The 26221-nt window shown below is 36.2% G+C and overlaps 1 long non-coding RNA gene across 1 annotated transcript in view; it reads right to left on the bottom strand.

Annotated features, from left to right (window-relative positions):
* Positions 1-5066: 5066 nt before the first annotated feature.
* The window catches only part of LOC126823486 (uncharacterized), a 54568-nt gene continuing 33413 nt past the window's right edge, over positions 5067-26221 (bottom strand). The window contains exons 2-3 of the long non-coding RNA XR_007681179.2: positions 6866-7211; positions 5067-6206 (exon numbers count right to left, since the gene is read on the bottom strand). This is a non-coding gene — a long non-coding RNA (uncharacterized LOC126823486). The remainder of the gene's footprint in view (positions 6207-6865; positions 7212-26221) is intronic.

The following is a 26221-nucleotide window of genomic DNA, read 5'->3' as shown; positions in this document are numbered from 1 at the left end:
GAATTCAACTGTGATGGCACTCAGTGCATAACATTTCTTATGGCCTCTTCTGTTTTGTATTTAGGTATCATTATAAAACAAATCAAAACAAAAATGAAATTAGACATTTAAATTAATGCAAAATCATCAATATTCCTTCTCTAAGTAAAAAAAAATATAAATAAACGGCACGTCTCCCATAATAACTTTCACCCTTTTTCAGCCCCAAATTTGTGAAATACATGTACAAATTTCGTATTAGATCCGGCTCAGTACTCATTCGTGAAAGACTTGGGAACGTAATATTCTTTAAGACATATGAGAATGGGTAGGGTGGGGGTAACACCGTAAAATCTTGGATGTATGAGCCGCTGCACTGTATACGACCTTGGTTATGTCATATTCTTCTTAGTTAGTTGTATTTTACGTCCGCTTCCACCGAGGTGATATCGCGGACAATTATGCCATATTGTCTTAAAACCTTATTGTCTTAAAACCTATTTTATATTACCGGAGTCTTATAGCATTTTAATTTCGTTAACGGCACATAAATGAAGTACGTAAAAATCGATGTCATAATAGCTACTTACAATTTTAAATAACATTTTTGTCTTAATCCTTATAAGACATATAGAAGTAGATTTCACAAATTAAAAACACTGATATGGTTATACTACTTCTGAATTTATTAACATGCTACGTTTCGATATCCATGTATATAAGTGTTTTTAACATTTTTGTCTATTATTGAGTGCAAAGAAGTGATGTGAATAGCCTATTATTATTATCTTTGACAGATTCCAGACGGTTGAGTCGACATTGACGCGTTAGTTTTAAGAGGCGTAATTTTAAATCTCATTAAACAAGAGATATTATGTTACGATGATCCTGAGTGTAGTAAAAGGTTACACCTACACAGTACAGCTGGCTTCTTTATTGATATGGTAACTCATTTGATTAAAGAGACATTTCATCGGGGTCGATTTATAAAATAAAATTGTTGGTGTGCAGGTACGGGAATGTGAAACGATTCATTGGTTAGTACAAGTTTCATGTTTTGCCAAAGAACATATTAATATCATTATGGTACATAGATTTATTTCAATAATTCATCTGCGCACACGGGCATTTGGAGATAGGAGGAAAGCGGAGAGTCCGACGCAAACCCCCACGGGACTGAGAGAGAGAGAGAGAGATGTAGTCCAATGTTAGTTTTGACAATACAACTTTAATCTTGAGTATTGTAACTATGATTCTTTTGATTAGTGTGTGACCTGAAAGCCAATATTTGCCTATACATCTTGACTATTGTGGCTTTAACTATAATTTAAAACCGCACAAAAGATATGGCAGCCCTTAAAAAAATCACAATGGAAGTAAATAAATCGAGTCGAGTCTTACCCACGCACATAACTGTAACTGTCAAGCCCTACACACCCTAAACGTTATCAAGCTAATGATCTAAGTGCATATAAATCTACCACACGTGAAGCAAGGTGTTTTCTAATGAAGGAACAAGAAGGCGTAAGCAAAAGAAAATAACGAAATTACATTCTTCGGTTTCATACACACCTGTTCAGTAAACATATAATAATCGGTGACGGTTATCGACTGAGACAAAGGGTTTCAAGATAGATGAACACCCGAACTAGTGCAAAGTTGTGCACCCAGAACGCACAACGTTGGAGGTGTTCGACCGAGGTCGAGGTCGGTAACTGGCTTACGCACTGCCACTGGATACTTTGTTTGTGTAAGAAGTTGAATGAGTGAATGAAAATGGACGGATACGACAGAGACGCAATTTTATCACATGCCTCTTATCACCCCAAATCGCTTTACCAATTCGGCTATAACAGGTATCAATAGATTATTTTGTACGTGATATATTGTTGTTTACTCAGAGATTTCTTTTTTTTTGAGGGGGGGGGGGGGGGTGCTCAATAACCTGAATATTGCACGTTTATATCTGCATATGCATATTGCTTATTTACCATTTGGATTGGCATACGGATACAATGTATTTTAAGCCTATTTGCCGATGTCAAGTTTTCGACACTTTTTTATACGCCCACGTGTCGTATATTGTCGTCGCTCCCGCCCTCTGTCCGTCCGGTGTCCACGCTATGGAGGCAAAAGTGAATATCCGATTGACTTTAAATTTATCTAAGAAAAGGCCAAACATAAATTTACCCCAGTTCGCTAGGTTTTGTGTATTTTTTCCTTAAAATATTGGATTAGATATCTAGCTAATGTTACTATTTCACCAACTATAAATCATTAAAAAAATATTTATTTATTGTTAACTACATTTATTTATCTTTTTTTGTATTTATCTTTCTTGTTATTTGTAATGTATGGTTTGTTTTCCACAATCACCGGGTTAGTATGATGGGGTGTTCATTGGATGAGTTTTCTAGCTAATGTTACTATTTCACCAACTATAAATCCTTATTTATTGTTAACTACATTTATTTATCTTTTTTTGTATTTATTTGTAATGCATGGTTTGTTTTCCACAATCACCGGGTAAGTATGATGGGGTGTTCATCTATATGAACACCTACTTTTCCTTAAATAACCGCCTGTACACGTGCTAAAAGAACACATTACAGTTTGATCTGTAACTTGAACAGCTCATTCAGAACAAAGGGTCCAGTGTGTAAAAATAAGTATTACATAATAAATTATATTTAATCTAAAGGAGTGGGGCGACTTCTCTCATTGTAACTGAGAGAGCGGGAGAAATGGGGTTTAAAGTCCACTTGACAAAACTTAGGTCATTTCGGGACTAACATATTATGATTCAGTTTTATTTCAATAATTCGCTTGCGCAGAGGGTTTTTTAGGGGTTCTTTAGTAGTGGAAGGAAACAGGGGGACTCGTAGAAAGGCAACCCTACTCCTTATCCTGTATAAGAGGGAAGTCGAAACCACATCACTTGACCCAATGACAGACCCTATTATCTAAAGCGCAGGCGTTAAATCATTCACGCCCCTCTCCACCAATGCAAACGAGATCTGACAGTCGACTCAAGCCGGTTTAAGATAAAATTAACTTTAAAATATATATTATTATTATTATTATTATTACAGCATATTTATAGTGCACCCTTTCATATAACATGTTCAGGGGCACTTTACAAAGTCACAATGTAAATCACACATAAACAACAAGATTATGGGCATGTTAACGATATACAGAGTCAGTTAAAAGCCTGATTAAATAAATGTGTTTTAAGTTGTTTTTTAAAAGAATATAGAGATGTACAACATCTTAAACTAAATGGTAGATTATTCCATAAAACAGGTGCTATAGCAAACGAGTTTACTTAATTGAGTTAATATCCCATATGCAAATATCAAGATGTTTTCTAATATAGTCTTGTGAACTCTTCTATCATATTCAAACTCTCTTTGCACCCGATAAAGTCTGCACTTTTAGCAATTTGTTCTATTTTGAGCATGTCAAAATACTGTTAATATTAATTTACATATTATATCACAGTGAACTGACAGGTCTGTGCCAACTACTTCAATCAGCATTCTCGGAAATCCACGGCTTCCTCGCTAACTCTTTAATTCCGTACTGTTTGGTTAATGTTCCAGTATAACATATGTTTTTAAGCCCAATGCCATATAAACCCATGGAGTTACCTTATTGGAGTCAAATGTATACTTTCATGTAATTAAGAAGAACTAAGATAATAAATGATACGTTTTATATTATTAAAATGTTATTAAGATATAATGCTACAATTTGTATTAGTAACATGAATTAAGATAAATGCATCTGTTTGTATTATTAAGATGAACTAATTATATAATGCATAATTATATATTAAGATGAACTAATAAATATATAGTGCTATGTTTTGTATTATTAAGATGAGTTCTAAGATATAATGTTACACTATTGTATTACTAATATGTACTAAGATTTGTATTATCAAGATGAACAAAAGATACAAGGCTACATATTGTATAACCGAGGGAGAGAGAGATTCGCTACAGATGGGGGCTGTGAAGAACATTTTCACAGGACAAATGAGTGATGTTATTTCTAGTACAATGTAGTCCAATGTTCATTTTGACAATATATCTTTAATCGTGAGTGTTGTAACTATAATTCATTTGATTAGTGTGTGGTCTGAAAGTCAACATTTGCCTATACATCTTCACTATTGTGGCCTTAACTATAATTCAAAACCGCCCAAAAGACAGGACAACCTTTAAAAAGATCACTATGAAAGTAAATAAACCAAGAAGAGTATTACCCACGCACATAACTGTAACTGTCAAGCCCTAAAAACTCTAAACGTTATCGGATAGAGATCAAGCTAATGATCTAATTGAAAACTCACGCGGATGGACAGGCAACCACATTCCATGTCACGTACAAAAACTGAGAATCGAAACCACGCTACATGACACAATGACAGACCTCATGAGCTAAATCGCACGCGTTAAACCATTCGGCCACCCATCCCTCCTGTACAGATTGTAAATAATTACAACAATTATATGAACCCTGAAGGGGAGTTGTTCACATGTCACTTCCCCAATGATTTGTCTGAAAACACCCCAATTAAAATAAAATTTGAATCCATGGTGCACGGCTGCTCGAAGGAAGAATAGCTGATTTTGATCGTTTCTCATTTTAGACGTGGGAAGTTAGTGAACTTGAATTAACCGTAACAGTTGGAATTAATTCGCTAACACACAAAACAAATATTAACATATGTTAGTCTTAAATTGACAGGTATTCAATACGTTTACGAGAATGGATGAAACCGGAATGCTGCCAATTTAAATAATCCAATATTTCTGTTATCGTCACTATTGGCATTAATCAGTTGCAGATTTCCAGACATCTTGTATCTGTGAAAGGCTAGGATAATATGACCTTCAATCATGATAATAATAATCTTTGGCATATGCAATTAATTTTATCAATTTCTCAAAATATCTATGCCATAACATCATAGTGCATAAGTGTCAAATGAATAAGTTAATTGGTATTTAGGGCTATAAGCATATGCATCAATTTTCTTTAGCAATTGTCATATCAAATCCCAATGATACCAAGACTCAGTCTGGTGCACGTGTAAATAAAATATTTGTCATTCATTCATAAGGTTAGTTCCCTTCTACCTTTAATATTAGAATACATTAAGACTCACGCTAAAGTAAGAGAGGCACATAAGGCCCATAGTATATTATCAACCATTTCGAGGACCGGAATGGAGAAACAAAATGTTTGGTCCAGCAAAACTGAATCTACTTTAAACATACCACGCCTTCGATTTCCTTGACAGTTCTATGTACCTTCAAGAATTGGAGTGGACATAAAAGTAGCCTATGGTGTGATTGATTGGTTTAATGCATAATAAAGTTCATCGGGATTTTCCGACGTGGTGCCCACTTTTTGGTGATGCAGGACAGAGGGTCCTGGTAAGGGAAAACGTATAATCGTTCGGATGGGGCGAAAAAGCCGGTCTCGTGTACACATTGGCGGTGCTGTAAAAGAACCCGTGGCAGTTGTAATTCAACATAAGAGTAGGCCGTAGCACACTGTATAGCGTAATCCCGTTACCATTAGCCCAGTCGATGCAGAAAAGTAGGACGGTAAACCCGATTTCGTTTCCAGGTGATGTTTGCTGCTTGTAAGAGTTCATAAATCAGATAATGTCCATATTATAGTGCATCAACATCATCTATATATTCCAGGATAGGCTAAGTAATCAAACATGTTTTATTTCTACCTCATCATAAGATCTGCCATTGAGTCAACTGGCGTGTTTTCGATTCCCCGATTGTACGTGACAAGGAGTAAGGTCCTCCCACTGCTAAAGACCCCTACGCGCAAGCGAATTATTGAAATAAAATTGAACCATATGTTAGTCCTGAAATGACGTGGTTTGTGTCGAGTGGACGTTAAACCCCATTTCTCTGTCTCTTTTCTTTCTACCTGGGTTTACAATATCAATACGTACTTCGAGATCATGTTTAACTGTACACTTGCCAATCCCCAATAAATCATGTCTTATAGATGTGCAAGATGTGTGTATACACGTACACCAATCATTGTTGCTTAGATCAGTGGCATGTTACATAAAACTTTAATTATTTTATTATCGTAAAATATTTTTTTTCCAAATCCATTTTAATGAATAGAGTTTTCCAGACGAAGTCAGTCGTCATCAAACTTTTAGATAGTGTTGGTGGGATCTGAAAGACAAAAGCATTATTGAATCATTTTTGGCATCTTTTTATGTCATTTTTGTTAGTAATAGTAAATGAAGAGGAATCTTGCACACGCAACCAACAAACACAAGCTACAAAGCTAAACGACAAACACATGTTCAAGGGTAAGACATTGGCTAACACATTAAATACACGTTTGATTGGAATAGTGTTCAGCATTTCGTTAAACCAATATTTCGGTCATTTTGAGACCAACATACTGCAATTTGGTTACGTATGCTATTCGAGGAGCATTTGGTATAGGCAGTGGCCTTTCCACCTACTCGTACTCGAATTCCAACTTCAGAGGGATATTTTATGTGCACAACCAATTTGTCCACCAGATCTCGTTTTTTCGAGGGCTAACTTGATTGCCCATTGTTATATATTCATTTAATATCAAAGAATTCTCGTATTTACCTTTTGGACTTGATTCGTATAGTACAGAATCACGGATGGGATTTCGAAATTTACTAAAATGACTAATTTGTAGACGTACACTATTTTTAAAGAATACAACAACCAACGATGGTATAAACAAAACGTAAATAGATATGTCTATGTTCTGTTAATTACCAATGTGAACAGGTCCTAAAAGGACAAGCATCAACTGAAAACTTATTTTAAAAGAAATAGTTCCTTACCAGCTGGTGTCATGGTATTCTGTTGTCCCATTCCCATTCCATACATAGCTCCCAAACCGCCCATCATACCTGGATACATACCGGACATACCTAAACCGCCAATCATACCTGGATACATACTGTACATGGGATTGTACATAGATGCGGCAATCATAGGGTATCCCATCCCGTACATGCCAGCGCCCATCAAGGGATTGTACATTCCCATTCCGTATCCGGCACCGAACATTCCTAACGCACCTCCGTACATTCCTAGGCCTGCCCCATACATTCCCAGACCTCCCATAGGGACAGCCATAGAACTGGCCACCAAGCAGGCAACAGCAACAACGACCAACTTCATCATCTGAATGTAAAAGAATGTAATTTTAATTACGAAACCCTAGATACATTAAACCAATTAAATGTGCGCATAACAGTGTAAACAATTTCCTAAAGTGCGATTCGTAATAAAGATCCAAAGGGGCAACTGTTGTTAAAAGTATAAACACAATATGTTAGGTATGTGAGCTGTTTAAACTGTATCCGATGTTCTAGAATCAGCAAAGATACCCTAACCTGTACACGACACCCGCCATATTTTATAACTAAAGGAAGCTGAGATTAGATTAATCGTGGTAAATCATGTTTTGTCCAATAACCTAACTAAAAATAAGGCTATACATTGAATAATTGTTTCTTGAATGATATGATTAACATGAAAATGCAACCACGTTCATCGACTGCGCCATCCATATATTATAACTAAAAGAAGGTGTAGATTGGATAAATCGTGGTAAACCATGTTTTGTCCAATAACCTTAGTAAAATTAACACTATACATTGAATAAACGTTCTTGAATGATACGATTAACATGAAATTGCAATCACGTTCAGCGACTGTGCAATATTTATGCCTAATAAATCCAGTTCGTAAAACAGGCTTACCTTTGTAGAGTAGATATGAGGATACCACGAGAAGATATGCTAACGACGTACAAATTGACCAGTCTTTTATACCCTGGACTCATCCCTTAATCACCATGGATGTCATTTTAATTAATTAATTACCTTTAATGATTTTACGGTATTTCCGGGATGTATATCATTACGCGAATTTATGCAAAATTGTATAAATTTTGTAAATCTCGGTATCCGAATTATATAATTCTAAATAATAATAACAATATTTTAACAATTTGTATTTACGTACACGGCTAAGAGAAAATGGGCAATGGTTTACTCTTTTCTGCTACTTAACACAACAATTTGAATAGTTAGATCATGTGCTATAATAAAAATAACAAAATTGTTGATAGCATATATTTATGAGATCAAAAAGTATTATTAAACTTTACTTGAAGTCTTGTAATGGTTGTTCTTTGACGTACACATTCAATATCCCGTTTTTAGGATAGAACTTGTGCTATATTTTCTTCGATTAACATTTGAGGTTCTGTATCTATAGCATCAATATTTTAAAGTATTGAGAGCTTTTTTCTGAGGAATCTGCACCCGAAATCAGTGGCGTAGTCAGAGTTGATACCCCCCCCCCCCTTCTCCCCAACGACCTTGCCCATAGTCTGGTCTATTAGTATTTAATATTCAGACTTAACTAATGTATTGTTTAAAATGAATTAAGTCAATATGTGCATTTATTTTACAATTTAAAATTTGTAGCTACAATATTATGTAATTCTAGTAAAGTCTTTTTTGTGCAGATGTCTGCGGAATTTAGTTATAATAATAAAAATTGATTGTTAGTTTCTTGTTTTTAAAGTAATAATTAAATAATGAGAAGTATCTGTAAATAAAACAACACGAGGTCTGCTTTAGATGGAACATCTATTTGTGTATGCAAAGAAAGGTTAATAGACTTTATTTAGAGCATATTGATCGCTAGCTCTTTCCCTAAATATAACTTAATCAGTGCAAATAGGTCGTACATTATTAAAACAGATCGAATATGTTTTAAGAAATACTTTTTACCAGTGCACAAAGTTCATACATAAATACGAAAATAGCGTGTTCGTTAACAAAAACACCAGATTTCTCAAAATTCAATCTGGAATCGGTTACCAACAATAACAACAGATGGCAATTGTTTTTCTCCAGATCTAAGTGGTGTCTGTCATGTTTTTATTTAGGACTTTAGGTTTGACTCGGTACCCGAATTGGTTCGTTTCCTTGTACATATGACTTCACTTAAAATGAATCTGTTTGTTTTCCTCTGCTCATTGCGCCTACTAAGTAAGTGTCGTGGTTAATGACCTGGAAATATGGTTTCAGCTTAGAAAAGCACGACTACGGGTGACAGAAGAGCAAAAACTATTGTAAGTTCGCTATGAACGATGTATGGACATAATGGTTGACCAGCGTATCGGCCGCCGATCGGTATGTCATCACATTTTAAATGGGTGATAACTGTACTAATACAGTCTTACGGTGTTGGGGTTAAAAACAGTGTGACCGCGAGGTCTTACATTCTGGAATAATATATAACTAAAATAACGGTATTTTCTTTCAGGAACGAATCAATTTGATTTGGTTTAACGTCACACTTCTCTGCACGTACTGAGCTATGAGGGAATTTGGTGCCAGGATAGCAATTTAACTCCAACGGTGAAGGATTCTTTTATGTGCACGGCAACGGGACCCTCTGCGTTACTGTTATATGTCCCTGATTATTGTAAAGCTCTACCTGATTTAACTCTAAAAAATGCCCAGATCCAGTAATGAACATTACTATATTTTGTCAGATGTGGGGTTGGAGAAATGAACTTTTTTGCCCTCAGCTCAGATAATCTCTCTTCATAGTAATATCAGGAATTGCTGCCATGTGTCATAGACGTCTTGTAAGTGCAGAAGAGGCAACTATACAAGATGGACCTTGAAATATCAATAATAGGTAATTCTGAGTAACGGATAATATAGATAATATAAATTTCGTTTTTTTGTTTCACCAGGTGGTTATATATATTATTGTATATGTTTTACTCAGTGCTGTAAGGTTGTATAAAACATCATGTTCTGACATTAACCCGACTATAGACTTAGTAACTTAATTAAACATCATTCTTTACTACTGATGTAATACAAATTGGTTTACATTGGCATCTTAATTAAGAATTCTTTCAATGAATTTGCATCGAGTAATTTCTGGAGAAATACCAGCTGTTCTTTGATGTTTACATAAAATACTGAAATATTATTAAATAAATACTGTAATATATTGTGCTGCAAAATCTTTTTCAGATATCGTGTGTAAATACACACGCCTGAAATTGTGCTTTTATAATTGACATCAACCAGTGCGCCTGTCTGTCCGTCACAGTTATTTTCAAGGTTGATAGGTTTGTCCGACCGCTCATAACGCGGAGAACTCTACTGAAACCCTGTAAACAGACACGCCCGAAAATCCACCTTTACATTAACGTGTCTGTCCATCACAATTAATTTCAAAGTTGGTGGTATATTTTCCGACCTCTCATACCGGGGAGAACTCTAGCTGGAACCTTGTAAACACTCTACAGGTGAAAATTATTCAGAATTGTTGGGATTATTCTGCTAGTTATACGGAGGTAAAGCTACATGGCATCAAGAACTATGAACATGGACATATTGGGAGCGGGTCACTATCATCCAGAAAAACTATTCTACGAATATTAGTCTGGGTACGTTGTCAACATTAATTCAGAATAAAGGGAGATTGGCTAGATTAACCAGTCTTTTACATTATCATAAACATTATCTTAAAAACAAGATGTTGGCGCCAATGAAATTAATTTAAGAATGCCATTTCAGAAAATCCATTTGATTGCAATGACAGTTCAATATCCAACACTCTTGATTTTGTTTTATTGTAAAATTTCTCTCTTCGTGTGCCATATCTTTGTTTTTCGTTAAAATTAACCCCAATTCGTTGTCACGATTCATGTTTGTTTATATTAATGCAAGAATTGTGGGATTTATTGCGGGAAGGGGCTCAACTCATACTTGACTTGGCGACAGATACTGGATAATCAACGCATAAAAACCAAACTCCCGGTTACGCACGGGCAATGGAACTGTTCGTCAAATATTGACAACTGTCCCAAACCCTCCGTACGTTGAAGACAAGGAGGTTCTGGGTGACTGAGACTAATTGGGAGCTTAAACGCCAGACTGCACTTAATGCAATTCACGAGCTTTACATTTTTTCGTTGCTTAAAAAAGTTTCATTCAACATTCTGCAGAAAGGGATTGGTTCTTTGAACGCATTTAAACAAATGTTATTCTAAGACCTTATCGATCTTTTTACTTAAAGAAATGTAGCAAATTCCTTTCAGACTATTTATAGACAGTTTTAGCTACACATGGCTCAAATAATCTAGATTACGATCATTACAGCATCAGACACTGAAACAAGATGCAATGATAGAAAACGCTTGTTGGTTTGTGTTAAATCTGGAGTCGATGTTTGACTCGGTACTCTGTTTTACTTGGTTCATTGTTTTAATTATTCGGTCTTTTTCTAACTAATGACACAATGTAGTTCCCAATAGACATAACAATCTGTTGGGAACTACATTGTGTATTATGTATATCTGTCATTTTTCCTCGCAAAAATAACAAGGCTGATATCGATTTTATGTCGCTAAAAACATAAGATACCGAGTTAAACCGAGTACCATGCTCAAGATATAGCTAAGATTAAAAGATTTGTTTTGAAAGCCATGTTTTGGCTAGAATAAAGTTTGTTTAAATGCCATTTCTACCTAAAAGATAAACAATCACATACATATAAACTATTTTTAAATTTTATTTTGTCAATTATCATCTAGATTTTAGCTATAATTTGAACAAAATACCCTGGAACATTCGACAATCTACAACTTTTAAATAACGTGAACAAAAATATTTTTTTTTTCGGGGATACTTATTTCATTATGAATATTATCGTTAAGAAATAAAGGTTAATATTAAAAAGAAACAGTCATCTGGGCCCGAGGATCGTTCGTTGTTTTGTGCGTTTCTTTTGAACGAGGCCCTAAGTAAAAATGTAGGTAATTCTAAGAATAAAAAAAGTTTTATGGGCTTAGGTTCCGAATGCCCCTTTAAACATGAACGGAAGTGTAATATTATCGGTGTGTTTGGCTTTCTGGAATGAGACACCACACCTTGCAAATCTCCACGACTGCGTAGTAAAGGCAAACCCATGAATGAAATACCAAGATCACAGATAAGAGCAGCAGAGTTAAATCCACTGCATTCTTTATAGCATGTTATTAAGACTCGATTGGATTTTTTAAAACAGACGAACCCGCGACCCGCTGACTAGTCTTACTCACATAGCCACCGTGGCTCTCAGAAATCTACAGACATACAACGAAACACTGTGAGATAAAAATAAAAGCATCCCATGGCATATACCGTTCAGTCAAATTGAGTGCATCAAAGTCATTATTGTTATGGGAAATTGTTCCATCACGAATGTCAACGATTGCTCACTTCAACACGTAATGATAAATGATTTAGTTTACATGTAGCCGTTGTATTGTCACCACTGTGGTATTCAAAGTATGCCCTTCAATTTAATTATCGAATTTACGTAACTGGCTGAAAAGTTCTAAGCCTATCAGTGAAAGACCCGTACAAAGTCGATGGTTTCCATTTGTGTTTTTACATAGTCCCCAGCTTCGAGGTGAACACACTTTTGCTAACGATGCTGCAAGGCATGGATGCCGGTCATGAAGAAATTTTCTTGAGCCACTCTAAAAAAAAGTGGTTCACAGCTAAAATTTTGGTAAATTTCAGTGTCTGCTTCAAAACGGCACGGATTGTCACGGGACGTCAGGAATCTGACACGTTTCTGCTCCTCAAATCAAGAACTGTGGCCCCCATGTTGAAGAAACTTTTAACATCCCTAACTCGCTTACCGCAACACCATTTCGACTTGTATTTGTGTCGGAGTCAGTACTTTCAGTTGCAAGTACATGAAGACTGCCCTATAGCCAGGTTTGTCCATTTCTTGTGATTTGAATGGGTATAGATTGACAAGATGGACTGGTATGAAGACAATAATAACACTACAGTTGCGGTTCTTATGTCTATGGGGGATCACGTGGCTAAGTGGGTAAGACGCTAGCTCGCTAGCCTGGAGGTCGGGTGTTCGATCCCTGCATTGGCCGAGAAAGTTCTTCCAGATTTTCCGGCGTGGTTCTCCCTTGTCAGTGATGCAGGACGGAGGGCCTGACAAGGAAAGCTGTCTAGTCGTTCGGATGGGACGAAAAACTGAGGTCCCTTGTACACATTGGCGTGCACGAAAAAGATCCCTTGGCAGTTGGAATTCGATATAAGAGTAGGCCGTAGTGCCGCTGTCCGGGCAAAATTTCCCTCATAGCACACTGTATGGCGTATGCCCGTCTTCATTAGCTCAGGTAAGGAGCAGAACAGTAGGACGTTAAACCCCATTTCATTTCATTTTCATTTCTTATGTCTATGATACATTCATGGATTGTACTTGTTGGCGGCAAAAGTTTGTTTCAACCCAATTGATCTGTCCTCTTCGGGCTTCGGGGTAAAAGTGATACATGGGTAGTATGTACTCTTACTGAGTAATTTCAAGAATAAACAATGTCAGTTAATTTACGTGTACTTTAAAATTCCCCAGTCGTAAAATTACATTGACATATTTTAAAAGATTCTTCTGTGTCAGATAGCTCCCAGACTCCGGAAGTAATTAAGGGCGGAGGTTGACAAATAACACGTAAAAATCGACATTATAATAGTTCTATATTACGATTACTAGTATAGCAGGTCGACCTTGTGTCAACCGTGCTAACGAGACAGGATGATAAACTGATCAGAAACGGGTTAAAGATGTATTCCTTGCTGATTAACAACGGAAATACAATCCCTGATCAAAGATGTTTATTATGGTACATAACTGTGAGTTCAAAACAATCTCAGATAATATGTGAATGAATAAAATAGGGTGTAATTTTCTACATTTCCGTACTAATGAAAACGGGCTTACGCCATGAGGGGAATTTTGCCAGGACAGTGGTACAACCTCCTACTCTATTTTCGAATTCCAAAAATCAACGATTTTTAACATGTGTACACCAACCCAGAGCACATGGAATATCAAACACACTTGCAGCCCGAACTGTATTTTCTCTTCAGAACACCTGGTATCCTGTCTCAAAAAGTTTTGAAATTTTACATTGGTCAGAATGCATTTTCGCTGTACTGTAGTTTGTACTAATATCTACATACGGTACCATATAAATTAAAGGACAATAACAGTAATACTGTTTGTAGTTTAATCTGTAAAATGATTACAGTTACAATTTTCTAAGGAATATAACTTTAAAGTACACACTGAAAGCATTGATTTGTCTCTTCCCAATGCTCATAATAAACAGTAATAAAGTTGATGAGCATCAAAATTATTTCAGCCAGTAAATGGATTTTTCTATTTTGACATGCTTGCTTGTTTGTAAAAAAAAATATTTAGAATCAAAATATAAGGTTTTGATATTACGTGTACGGTATTTCGTTTGGTAATTATCTCTCCGGGTCCTCCGGTTTCCTCCCACTGCTAAAGACCCTACGCGCAAGCGAATTATTGAAATAAAATTAAAACCATACATTAGTCCCGAAATGACCTAGTTTGTGTCGAGCGGACGTTAAACCCATCTCTCTCTCTGGTAATTATGTGTACGGTGGTTTTGTTTATTGTGTACGGTGTGCAGCATGTCGTTTGGTACTTATATGTACGTTTTTTTGTTTTTTTTTCTAACTGATGCTATATGTGTACTTTTAATATTTTAATGTGTGCCCTTAGTTATAGTACGGTTGTTAAATAAGGTCGTTATGGCTGTTATTCAAATATGGACTTCGTTTCATACAGGGCGCGTAGAAGATATACATGCTGATCTTTGTAATTTAAATCTTTTGGGATTGTTTTGCTTCTACAATTCACTTGTAATACAATCAGGCCCCTGTTGTCTCAGTTGAAAATGTACATTACATTGAAACCAAATATCTGACAACATAGTATTTGTCCTAAGCTTGTAACATATGAGTGGGTGTATTTAAATGAAGAAAAATGTTTTGTACAGTATAGTATTTAATGGGTGGAGGTTTGGTGCAATAGAAATTCAATCTTGAAATGAAACTGAAATAACGCAATACTTAGGCCATTGATCGAATTTTTGGGATTTCCGAGTCTACAAGACAAACCTTACCCCTGAAGTTATCTTCTTTCTACCCAACAGCATTATCATTCTGAAATCCAGTGACGGGTGTCGAGTATGATATAGGATATATTATTATTTCTAGAACACCTGATACCTCTTCTCATTGTGGAGTTCATGTAATATAATGCATTGGTGTTCATAGCCCTTGACCCCGGAGTTATCTTCTAGTAGATCTATGCCTTTGTAGTGCTAAAAATAGTCGCGAGTGTTATGGTCTAGGCAAGCTACGGTTACATTTTCTGGAACACCCGATACCACATCTCAATTGATTTGCAATAGCTGACAATGTCTGTTTCATCTGTGGAAATTTTAACATTCAGAGAATTTAGACAGAATGTCTGACAATATTGACAAATCTCTACATCGTAAAAGCACGTAACGAGTACATATGAGTGAGTTAACATCTCAATAAATAATCTTTTCGTGTAATCTAGTACACATTCTGTTAATTCTTGAAATACAAGCTAAAATAACGCAAGGATAGTTGTCATTGGGTCCCTTGATGAAATTTCGAAAATCCCAGAACCATAACGGAATTCTACGGTTTCCTACACCTCTCCGACACACCCTAGTTGAACAATAGACAGAGACATTAAAAACCAAGGGGACGGTTAGGTTACAAAAACATGATAGTCAGATTATTAGAAATTTTAATACAAACACGATGATCAAACAGATAGAGAGAGAGAGAGAGAGAGAGAGAGAGATGGTGTTTAATGTCCACTCGACACAAACTAGGTAATTTCGGGACTAACATATTGTTCAATCTTTATTTCAATAATTCGCTTCCGCGTAGGGGTTTTAGCAGTGGGAAGAAGACGGAGAGAGAGAGAGAGAGAGAGAGAGAGAGAGAGAGAGAGAGAAATGGGGTTTAACGTCCACTCGACACAAACTAGGTCATTTCGGGACTAACATATGGTTTAATTTTATTTCAATAATTCGATTGCGCGTAGGGGGTCTTGAGCAGTGGGAGGAAACCGGAGGACCCGGAGAAAACCCACGAGGTTGGACAGGAGACCCTACTCTTAGACACGTACAACCGGGGAATCGAATCGAAACCACACCAGCTGACTCAATGACAGACCTTATCATGCAGCGCGCACACGCTCCAACCTCCCTCAACCAGATAGGCGCACACTGGAATATCAACTTAAATGACCCGGAATCATATCCCGGTGTGAGTGGAGAAGAATCATTTTGCCTTCACGGCTTCACTTTTCATCAGTCGAGAGTGGGGTTGACAAGGACAACAATGTGTACACATAAAATGTCCTTAACGGTTGGAAATCGAATAACAGGCACAATGCCACTGTCTGAACAAAATTAACCTTTCTCGCGTTTCAAAACCATAGAAATAAACCAAAGATGGCTTGTGTTGAACCCCTTTCCATTTCTATTTTCAGAATATGAACAGATCATGGAGACATTTGTTTGTAAACTTTATGTCGTAGAAAGTACAATTAATCGTTGTTCAAATGTGTGCGGTAAAAAGTACGTTTAACCTTACTGAGATGATACACAATATAAGAGTGTCATCGTGTTATTATGAATGAAAATAGTGTTACATTTCTCCTAGGGCTTTACACGTGTCACGTTATCAAAAAGAATTTAGATCTATGGAGATAACGCTTTGACTTACAATAAACGCTTATCATGAAGGGGTCTTTGTTAGCTGTAAGCTTTGTTTGTTGTTTTGTAATATATAGAAAGTTGTCTGTCTGTCAACGACTGGTCATGTTGCATGAATGTAATGTATATATCAAATGAATGGAATACCACCCGCATGTACACATATATTACTGATATGCTTGTATAAGTTAATCGCTTGAAGCAGTTATAGTTAAAGACGAAATCCTATTATAGATTTCAGAACATAAGTCTGGAGAGCCGCGATAGCTCAGTGAGTATAACACTAGCTCGCTAGCCCGGAGGTATGGGACTTGGTCCCAAAGTCGGTCGATAAATTTCCTCGGGATTTTCTGGCGTGGTTTGCCCTTATCAGGGGTGCAGAAAAGATAATTTGACCAGAACAGTGTCTTGGGCACATTGGTGTGCACGTAATAGATCCCCTGTAAGTTGGAAATCGACACAAGAGTAGGCCGTAACGCCGCTGTTCGGGCAAAATTTTCCTCATAGCACTCTAGGTGCAGAAAAGTAGAATGTTTGAGACCGTGTCTTTGAGTGGGGTCTGTAACTTTCGGTTTTGTGTTTTTACTCCAGAGAATAATAAAATTGTTAGTCTATTGCAGCGTTTTAATTACCTCTTAAAAAGTTGACATATGATATTGTTTAGTCCCGGTTATCAGGTGTTTTTGGCGATCTTTTTCAGGCGGCTCAATCTTTTTAACTTTCGGCCAATGTAAACGGGATATTTCATCATATGTTGGTGTCTGACCCGCATATTTATTTTGGAGACCGAGTGAAGTCTTGTTGGCCTTGGTTCAAAGATACAAAGTACATTAACCTGCACGTATTTGGGAGAATAAGAATAGAAAATGCTGTTGTTGAAGCGGAAATGGAAACGTACTATTAATGTTGTAAATAGTGCAAGCTGACTGCAAATTTCTGCGAAATCCGAGCGTACGATGACCTCATATAAATTCATTTATTCTGAGCTATCTGGGTAGGTGGCGCGATAGTGTCGGTATCTATGCATTGTAAGGCGTAGTGCTGCTGAAGGCAGCTCTAGAGTGACTTAAAATTGTTTGATATTTTAAAAATTCTTTGATCTGGCGTGTCTTCCATACTATTTGGATTGGAAGTTTTGGGTAGGGGCGCGACACGGCCGGTAGCTATTGTAAGGCGTGGTGCTTCTGAGAGCAGCTCTAAAGTGACTTATAATTGTTTCATATCTTAAAAAGACCTTAACTCTAATTCTTTGATCTGGCGTGTCTTCCATACTATTTGGATTGGTCGTTTTCCAAATGGGATACTTGAGAAGTTAAAGAAACAAAATTTCAATCAAAATGCATTCAGAATTAATATAGCTTTTGGACCTAAAAGGATATTGAACCGCGAGTAGAGACTTAATGCATCTAAATACAAAACAGCAGATAAAATTTAGCAATGGTAACACAATTAAAACTAGTGAAAAAAAGCTTCATTTACAATGACGCATCCGCCATCATAAATATACAATGTATCTCTCTATGCATTAATGTTTTAGACAACCCACACTTGGTTTTATTCTCAAGCTGCTCATCAAAGACGATCCGTTTCTTCTCAAACAGATTGTTGGTGGATTTTATAACAAAATAGGTTTCTTGAAATGCATTAACAGGTTGTATTTATTGTTTTTCGTATGCTAATAAAACCAAGAATAAAGTTTATTGTTTTTATAAAAATCTACATTTTCAAATCTATTTTGCGTTTGCTATTTAAATCGAAAATAGATTAAACTAGGTTTATAAAAGTCTACATTTCCAAGTTTCTTCAAAAGTACAATCAATATAAATAGTTTTATTCTAGTGTGTTGGGTTCAGTGAAAATAGAATGCAGGTTTGATGGGATTTAAAAGAGATTTGGAAAGACAAAAACTTTCCCTGTAATAACGCATGAACATAGAAATATATGCAGATACAGCCAGTATCTATTTCTATGGTATAAACCAGCAAAATATTCGGAACGTTTTTATGCTCGGATGTGATTTTGACTAAAAAAAACCAATTTACATTAATTTTTTATATCTTTTTTTTGTAATTTTTCATCAGTTATATTTGTCGAAATGTAATTGAATGACTGTTGCTTGCGCCTTGTTAGTCCAGTTTACATGGTGAGTATATGGTTTCATATTTCACTTCCGCATTGACGCTTTATAGAGTACACGACGTCGTCGACTGATTTCCAAAATGTGTCTTAAATATGGGATATCAGTATTGATAGAAATGAACCAATAATGCTTGCTTCTAATGTCGAAGATTGTGCATAATACTGAGTTAGAGCAATGCGCCCTTTAAAATAATAGACTACATATTTTTTACTTTTGAGACACATTTGAATTGTCGGGTTGTTGTGCCTTTCAGACTTCTTTTCTTGCGAATAAATCATTCTGTTGACGTTTTCTCTGAGCTTAACGATATTCGCTTGGTTTCAAATTGATCTTCGTAAAGTTTCCAATTTGTTGTAAAGTGTTCAGTCTATTTACCGTCAAGGAAAACCTTGCCTCTGTAATTTATACTCTAAGATACTCTAAGACAACCGCTGCCCTTAAATGACAAACCATCAACAATAAATTAGATTTGGCAGCAAACATCTTGTGGAACAATCTGAAATTGATATAGATCGATATTGGGTCATTTATTTCACATCAACTAGCCCATTTTTTTTCTGAATTTTGGTGCTTTCAAAACAAGCGTATAAAAGTACAGAGTATCTGCTGTATCTTATACAACCGTAAAAGAAGCCCGAAAGAGTGGGTTGCTTGTCTGAAACTAAAATTAATTGCCTCGCAAACATATGTAAAGAGAATTAAATGTCCACATCAAATTCCTATTGGAAAAGGTAAAATGAAACGAAGATGGGTTTAACGTCCTACTGTTCTGCCCCGACTGGGCTAATGAAGACGGACATACGCCATACAGTCTGCTATGATGGAAATTTTGCCTACGCATATATCAAATTCCAACTGCCATGGGATCTTTTACATACGTATCTTTGCCAAACCCTCTGTCATGCACCATGAGAGTTTGTCGGTCACACCATGTCACAATGTTTAATAAGGCCCTATCATAATGGTCTCTACCGGCGTATGATAACGGGTGAAGGCCTATTTACTGGAGAGGATAATAATTATAAAATTCAGTTCCATCGATCTCATCAGTTGATTACGTATCAAATTAACATTTGAAACATATCGTGCCCTGTTATAAAGATTTCAAGTTGTTGGCGGAACAAAATAGTACATGTGTAAGTGAGTTTGCATTGCCGAAATAATTGCTTATAAAGTAAAGTTCATTTGTAATTGGGCTAGTGACCTTGTTGGTCTCCTTTGATCCTGGGATTATCAAGTAGTTTCGTCTTCTGAAAACCAGTTCCAAGTCCCATTTGGTTAATGATGATTGGTGTCGTGCATATAGTAGGGTATGCTTATCCTTGTGAGAACATCTAGTATCATTTATAATATTCGTGCATGTGGTAGGTGTCAGGGTTTATTTACGTTCTACTAATACCCGATACCACTTCACATATGTCACACACTTTTGTGTAACTTTTGTATTTCAATTAATGAATGAATCACCGGATATTCATCGTAACATTAACCTTAATAATTTTGACTGTCAATATTAACATGGTAATGCGGGTATCAAGTGGTTATCATTATAAATATGGATAATACAGTGTATTGTATATAATTGTGTAACCGTTAACTGTGGTGTTTAGATACCACAATAAAGACCCGTGTAAACCATGGATTATTTGTCGGGGATTGCACCTCGCCAATTCCGTTGGCTATATGTGCGCTACCGGCAAATTATAGGGACCTTTCGCATCGGTACTCAAAAGTAATATTCTGCTTGATTTGTTGTATATCTGCCAAAAAATCGATTGAAAACTTTGACTTGACCGAGAAATTCATGGAGTGAAAATTAACGCCATCTAGCTATTATCGTACGTCGGATTGCGACACCGCGCGTGTTAGAGGATACGAAAACGAAAAAGTAAACGACAGATGCGAAAGAATAAAACGTCTTCGTTGCGAAATTTAGTTCCAAATGTACGGTTTGGTGGCAAAGATAGATTGAACATGCTCAGTCTGAAGCTTCGTTTGATGTGATTTAAAGGAAATAAATGACATGTATATTTGTTACAAAATGAACATTTAAAATCATTATGATGAATGTTTAATAAGCATCGCCATATCCGTGACCGCGATGGCGAATTCCCGTGCAAAACTTACAATCGCCAATGAAACGCGTGCGTCAGAAAATCGGAGTTGTATGCCCCACATGTTTTGCCCGACAATTGAAAACGGGATGTTGACCAAACATAATCATTGACATTGGTGGTTGCAGGCCCTTAAGCTATGAATTGTGATGGTTCTAGAGGCATCAACAAATTAAACGTGTATACACATTCGTCCCCTAATTTATAGCCAAGTGATCACCGTGACGTTTCGAAATTCGAATTCCAGGTGTTAAAAGTACGGGCTAAACTTTTGTGACGGCGAAATAGGGATTAACGTTCACACAGCATAATATTTAACATACTATTACATTGGTATTCAGAAGTGGGAACAACCCGGATAATCAGAAGAAAACCAACTAGGTTGGGCAGATGAACCCAGTCTTTGTATGTACAAACATGTGTCGAAACCACGACACTTGACTCAGCCCTTATGCTCTAACGAAACTAGTTAGACCCCCACAACCTTGGACATTTTGTGATGAGATTTATTCTTTCGCACCGTACGTAAAATATACGCAATTACTAAACGATTAATCCGCGGTTTATCCAGCAACGAGATATATATTTATATTGTCATTAATCTCATCTCAAGAATCCAGCAAAGTCCGTCTAATCTATTTACCCGGGACATAAAAATGTTTGAAAACGAAATAAGCCTGGTATAAAATGACAAATATTTCTATCATATCCCGCCGATCTTGAAAAGGAGTAATCCATTGGAAAATCGCTCTCTTAAAGCGTAATGAAGCGATCAGAAACCCATCGTAAAATTATAAATCATACATTTTTTCTCGCGGTTTTTATGATTCAACGATTCAATAGGTCTTTGATTATTTACTGAGAAACATTCTTTATAAGTTAATTCTTGGATTACACTCACACCGTGATCAATACATTAAGAAACACGATAATCTAATATTTATTTTTGGGATTTAATGTAAACCATATGGGGTTAGGAAACAAGGCCATAAAAAACTATAATCTCTATTACCAAAATATTTCATTCATCAGAAAGTCGCATGAGATTGATTCGAAGGTCGCAACCTTTCACATCAATTACTCAAAAGTGGCGACACCCCGACCAGCATGTTATAAAATTTTACTTTTTTTTTATTTTCAAAATGTCATTTTAGTTAGTTTGAAATGACTAAACCTTTAAAAAAAAGAAAAAAAAGGTTTAATTAAGTTTGATGTGTTGTTTTGCGAACTGGGTTTGGTCTGTTTTCAAAACTGAAGTTCCCCTGAAGGAGCTAATGTTGAGATATAGGTCTAACTGGAACCAGTCATCAAGCGCTACTCGTCGTCCTGTTCTTCTTGTTCATGGAAGTGACGCTCTTCGAAAAAATGTTTTGGCCAATTCAAGTACGATAGACTAGAAACTTTACATGCGCGTTACTTGAACAATGAGACATCGAATGAATTCATTTTATTTTTGATATCACAAAATGGCCGCGATAACGTCACCCTCTTGTTCCTGGTCCATAGTACTCTCTTACTTGTATGGTCAAAGGTGAAAAACTAAATTCAGATTAGTGAATAGCCGAAATTCCATGCTATATTAGAAAGGAACATTCAATTGAATATAATTTGTCACATCACTAGAAATAGGCCACTAGATCAGCTTAATTTAATACTTTATTTTGAAACAAGCAAAGGGGTTTAATACTGGTAGGCAGTGTTTATAAACGTGTAAAAATAATGTACATATAGGTAGAAACAATATTCCATATGAACTAAATCATTTGAATAAATAAACGGTCGGGTTTTAATTAGAATGTTTGAAAATGTTCAATGTTCTACGTCTTATGAATGTCAAACATCAAAGTACTGTTTCATATTTCAGTTACTTTCATACAAATGGTGTGAAGTCTACTATGAAGTTTAACGGCTGATCAACACGGCCATTTAAGACTAAAATATTATAATCTTGCATTGCGCCAGAGAAGACGATTATCCGTACACCAATGTTCCACCTACGCTTTTTGATATCCTACTTCTTTTACATGTCGGGGGGGGGGGGGGGGTTGGATGGCTGAATGGTTAGCGTGCATCATAAAGTCTGTCATTGAGTCGACTGGCGTGGTTTCGAATCCCCGGTTGTACGTGGCAAGGAGTAGGGTCGCCTGTCCAACCTCGTGGGTTTTCTCCGGGTCCTCCGGTTTCCCCCCACTGCTAAAGACCCCTACGCGCAAGCGAATTATGTAAATAAAATTAAACCATATGTTAGTCCCGAAATGACATAGTTTGTGTCGACTGGACGTTAAACCCCATTTCTCTCTCTCTCTCTCTCTCTCTCTCTCTCTCTCTCTTTTACATGTCATTCGAAATTGAAAAACACCTAAGATTGTTCTCGGCCCACGTTTGTTTGTTTTTTTTGTTAGACAATAACATATGTTAGAATTTTCAAATCATTTTGTTTCTTACAGTTACAAACAGTTGTTTTAATAAAAAATAAATGGTTTTAGTTCCCAGACATGTAATATATCTGTAAGTAAGTTTTTGTTTATTAAGAATGTCTTCATACAATTAGTTATCTGTCTCGATACCATCCTAGTAATTAGACATTTCTAGAATAGGCAGCGTCGGCGTAATTATGTCGATTCAGAAGCACTAGGTCATTAAAAAGCTGGGATGGGTGTCTGTCACCAATAAATGAAATATCTTAAAGTGCCCGTTAGACAATATTCAAAACAACCATAGACTCTCCAAGTAATAAACCCCCGCAAATACCATAGTCTTTCGATGTAATAACTCCAAATATCATTGACTCTCCAAGTAATAACCCCAAAGAACAATTGACTCCCCTTATAAAACCCAAATAGTCATATTCTCTTCATGGCAAATAATTTGAAATCACAAGTTTTACTCTGTAAACAGATTCGTGCTTATCTTGTTTATTAAAAGTCGACAAAACATCCGAAAAATAAAGCGATATGAAATGTTGGTATGTATTTGTAATTAGACCAACAATTTAGCTTTTAAATACCTGTTCTTTCGTAGTATGCGAAATGGATCGATATGATATGTTTTGTTTTTTTCTGCATGATCGATTTATACTGGCAATCTAGTTAAAACACAGATCCTATTTCGTTTCGATTTTATAGTTCAAAATTTCCTTTTATTTGTCTTTACTACACTTGGATCTGGAAGAGTTGTTATTTAACTCGTGTTCTGAATGGTGTCAGGGATAAGCAAATGAAACGGTCTGTTACGGCGAGCTTTAGGCGTGTGTTTCACGGAACTGTGGGTAATCCACTAGTAACATCAATGCTGATTGGTTAATCAATTGTCTGACGTCATAAGGTCATAAGTCGGTTTTTTGACCCCTGACGTGACCTATAGCTATAACTTGTCAGATCTTCATGTAGTGTATAAGCCATCGAAAGTATAAAAAACGAAACGAAATATAGATCTGTATTTTAATCAGATTGTTTATACTAGTTAAATGATAATTCTAAGATAAGGCGTTTTTATCTGAAGTAATTTGTCCCATATCTCCTTAATTGGCCATGTTTAATTGTAAGTTGGACAATTCTAGTAAACAAGGAAACTCCATTATTCAACTTGTCACCACGGAAATATACCATAGTTATATTTTGAAAAATATCACATTGAAAACAATTTTATATTCACCTCAAGCATTGACCTTACTCCGGATAAGGAATTAATATTGTCATGAAAGTTCGATAGATTGCTTGAACATCACTAAATAAATTCAACGACGAATAAATTGAAAGTTAAAAGGTATAAATCTGAGCAGATGTCTGCATAGACGAGTGTCAAATTATGCTAACTGTTTAATGACGTTACGTCAAATCAAACCTGTGTTCAATTTTTTACCAATGGATTTAAATGCGTATGCTCCCTAACCAAAAGATCCCTATATAGTTCAATCCTAGTGATCGCCGAGAACATTTCTCACGCTATTACGACGCGATTTCCCTTTGTGAGAGGTATAAGACAAAAACAAGTTGGCGTGCACGTAAAGTAACCCCTGGGCAGTTGTAGGTGGAAAGGCCACTGTCCGTGCAAAATTTCCACCACTGTACACTGCATGGTTTGTACCCGTCTTCATTAGTTCCGGTTGGTTCAGAAAAGTAGGACTTTAAACCCCATTTCATTTATTTTCATTTCTCCTTATTTGAGTTTAAAAGTACGCCCTTGGGAACATATTACATGTACATGCATAATCACTAGCTGATATTATTGCGTATATATCAGATTATGTTAATATATCAAAGATAAATATAACTGTATAATAATTAAATTTATCTGTTTTGTGCTTCTCTAAATATTTTCCTATCTACCGCACTTTTTCATAGGATAACATAGCTGACATTTCTTGACTATTTCACAGACACAAGATAACGGTTATAAAAATATTTGAAATTAAAATATGTAATTTGAAAGAAATTAGTTATAAAAGATAGCTTTTCTAACTTCAAGAAATGGATTTAAAGCAACAATATCAGATGATATTCTTTGAAGGAAATACAAACTTTCTGATTTCATATCGGGGCTGGTGGTACGCTCACAATGTATACATGGGCAGATAACCATTTCTATGGTTAGTTATTGTCGCAGTTATTAAGTCTTGCGATTGAACAATGAAATTTCTTAGATACAAATTAAAACAAAACTTAATTACGTTACCCGGCTTTCATTTCTGAGCGGCACAGTATTATGTTTCGAAATTTTGTAACTGTTCTATTTCTTGAAATTTTGGTATTTTGTTAGCATACTTTAAGCCTATCAGTGTTTAACCATTTTAAATGAAATGAAATGAAATGGGGTTTAACGTCCTACTGTTCTGCTCCTATGCTCGGCTAATGAAGATGGGCATACGCCATACAGTGTGTCATGAGGGAAATTTTGTCCGGGCAGCGGCACTATCGCCTACTCTTATATCGAATTCCAACTGCAGGGGATCTTTTACGTGTATTCCAATGTATACACGGAAGCTCGGTTTTTCGTCTCATCCGAAGGACTAGACAGCTGTCCTTGTCAGGCTCTCTGTCCTGCATCACTGACACGGGGGAACCACGCCGGAAAATATGGATGAACTTTCTCGGCCAATGCAGGGATCGAACACCCGACCTCCAGGCTAGCGAGCCAGCGTGTTACCCACTTAGCCACGTGATCCCCGTTAACCATTTTAATCTGGCACTTTTCCTTTATTATTTCATAGGGCTCTTATCAATTTCTTTTTAAATTCTGCACTTTAATG

This window comes from Patella vulgata, chromosome 6, assembly GCF_932274485.2.
Source record: "Patella vulgata chromosome 6, xgPatVulg1.2, whole genome shotgun sequence".
NCBI lineage: Eukaryota > Metazoa > Mollusca > Gastropoda > Patellidae > Patella > Patella vulgata.
This window is presented reverse-complemented; position numbering and strand designations above follow the sequence as displayed.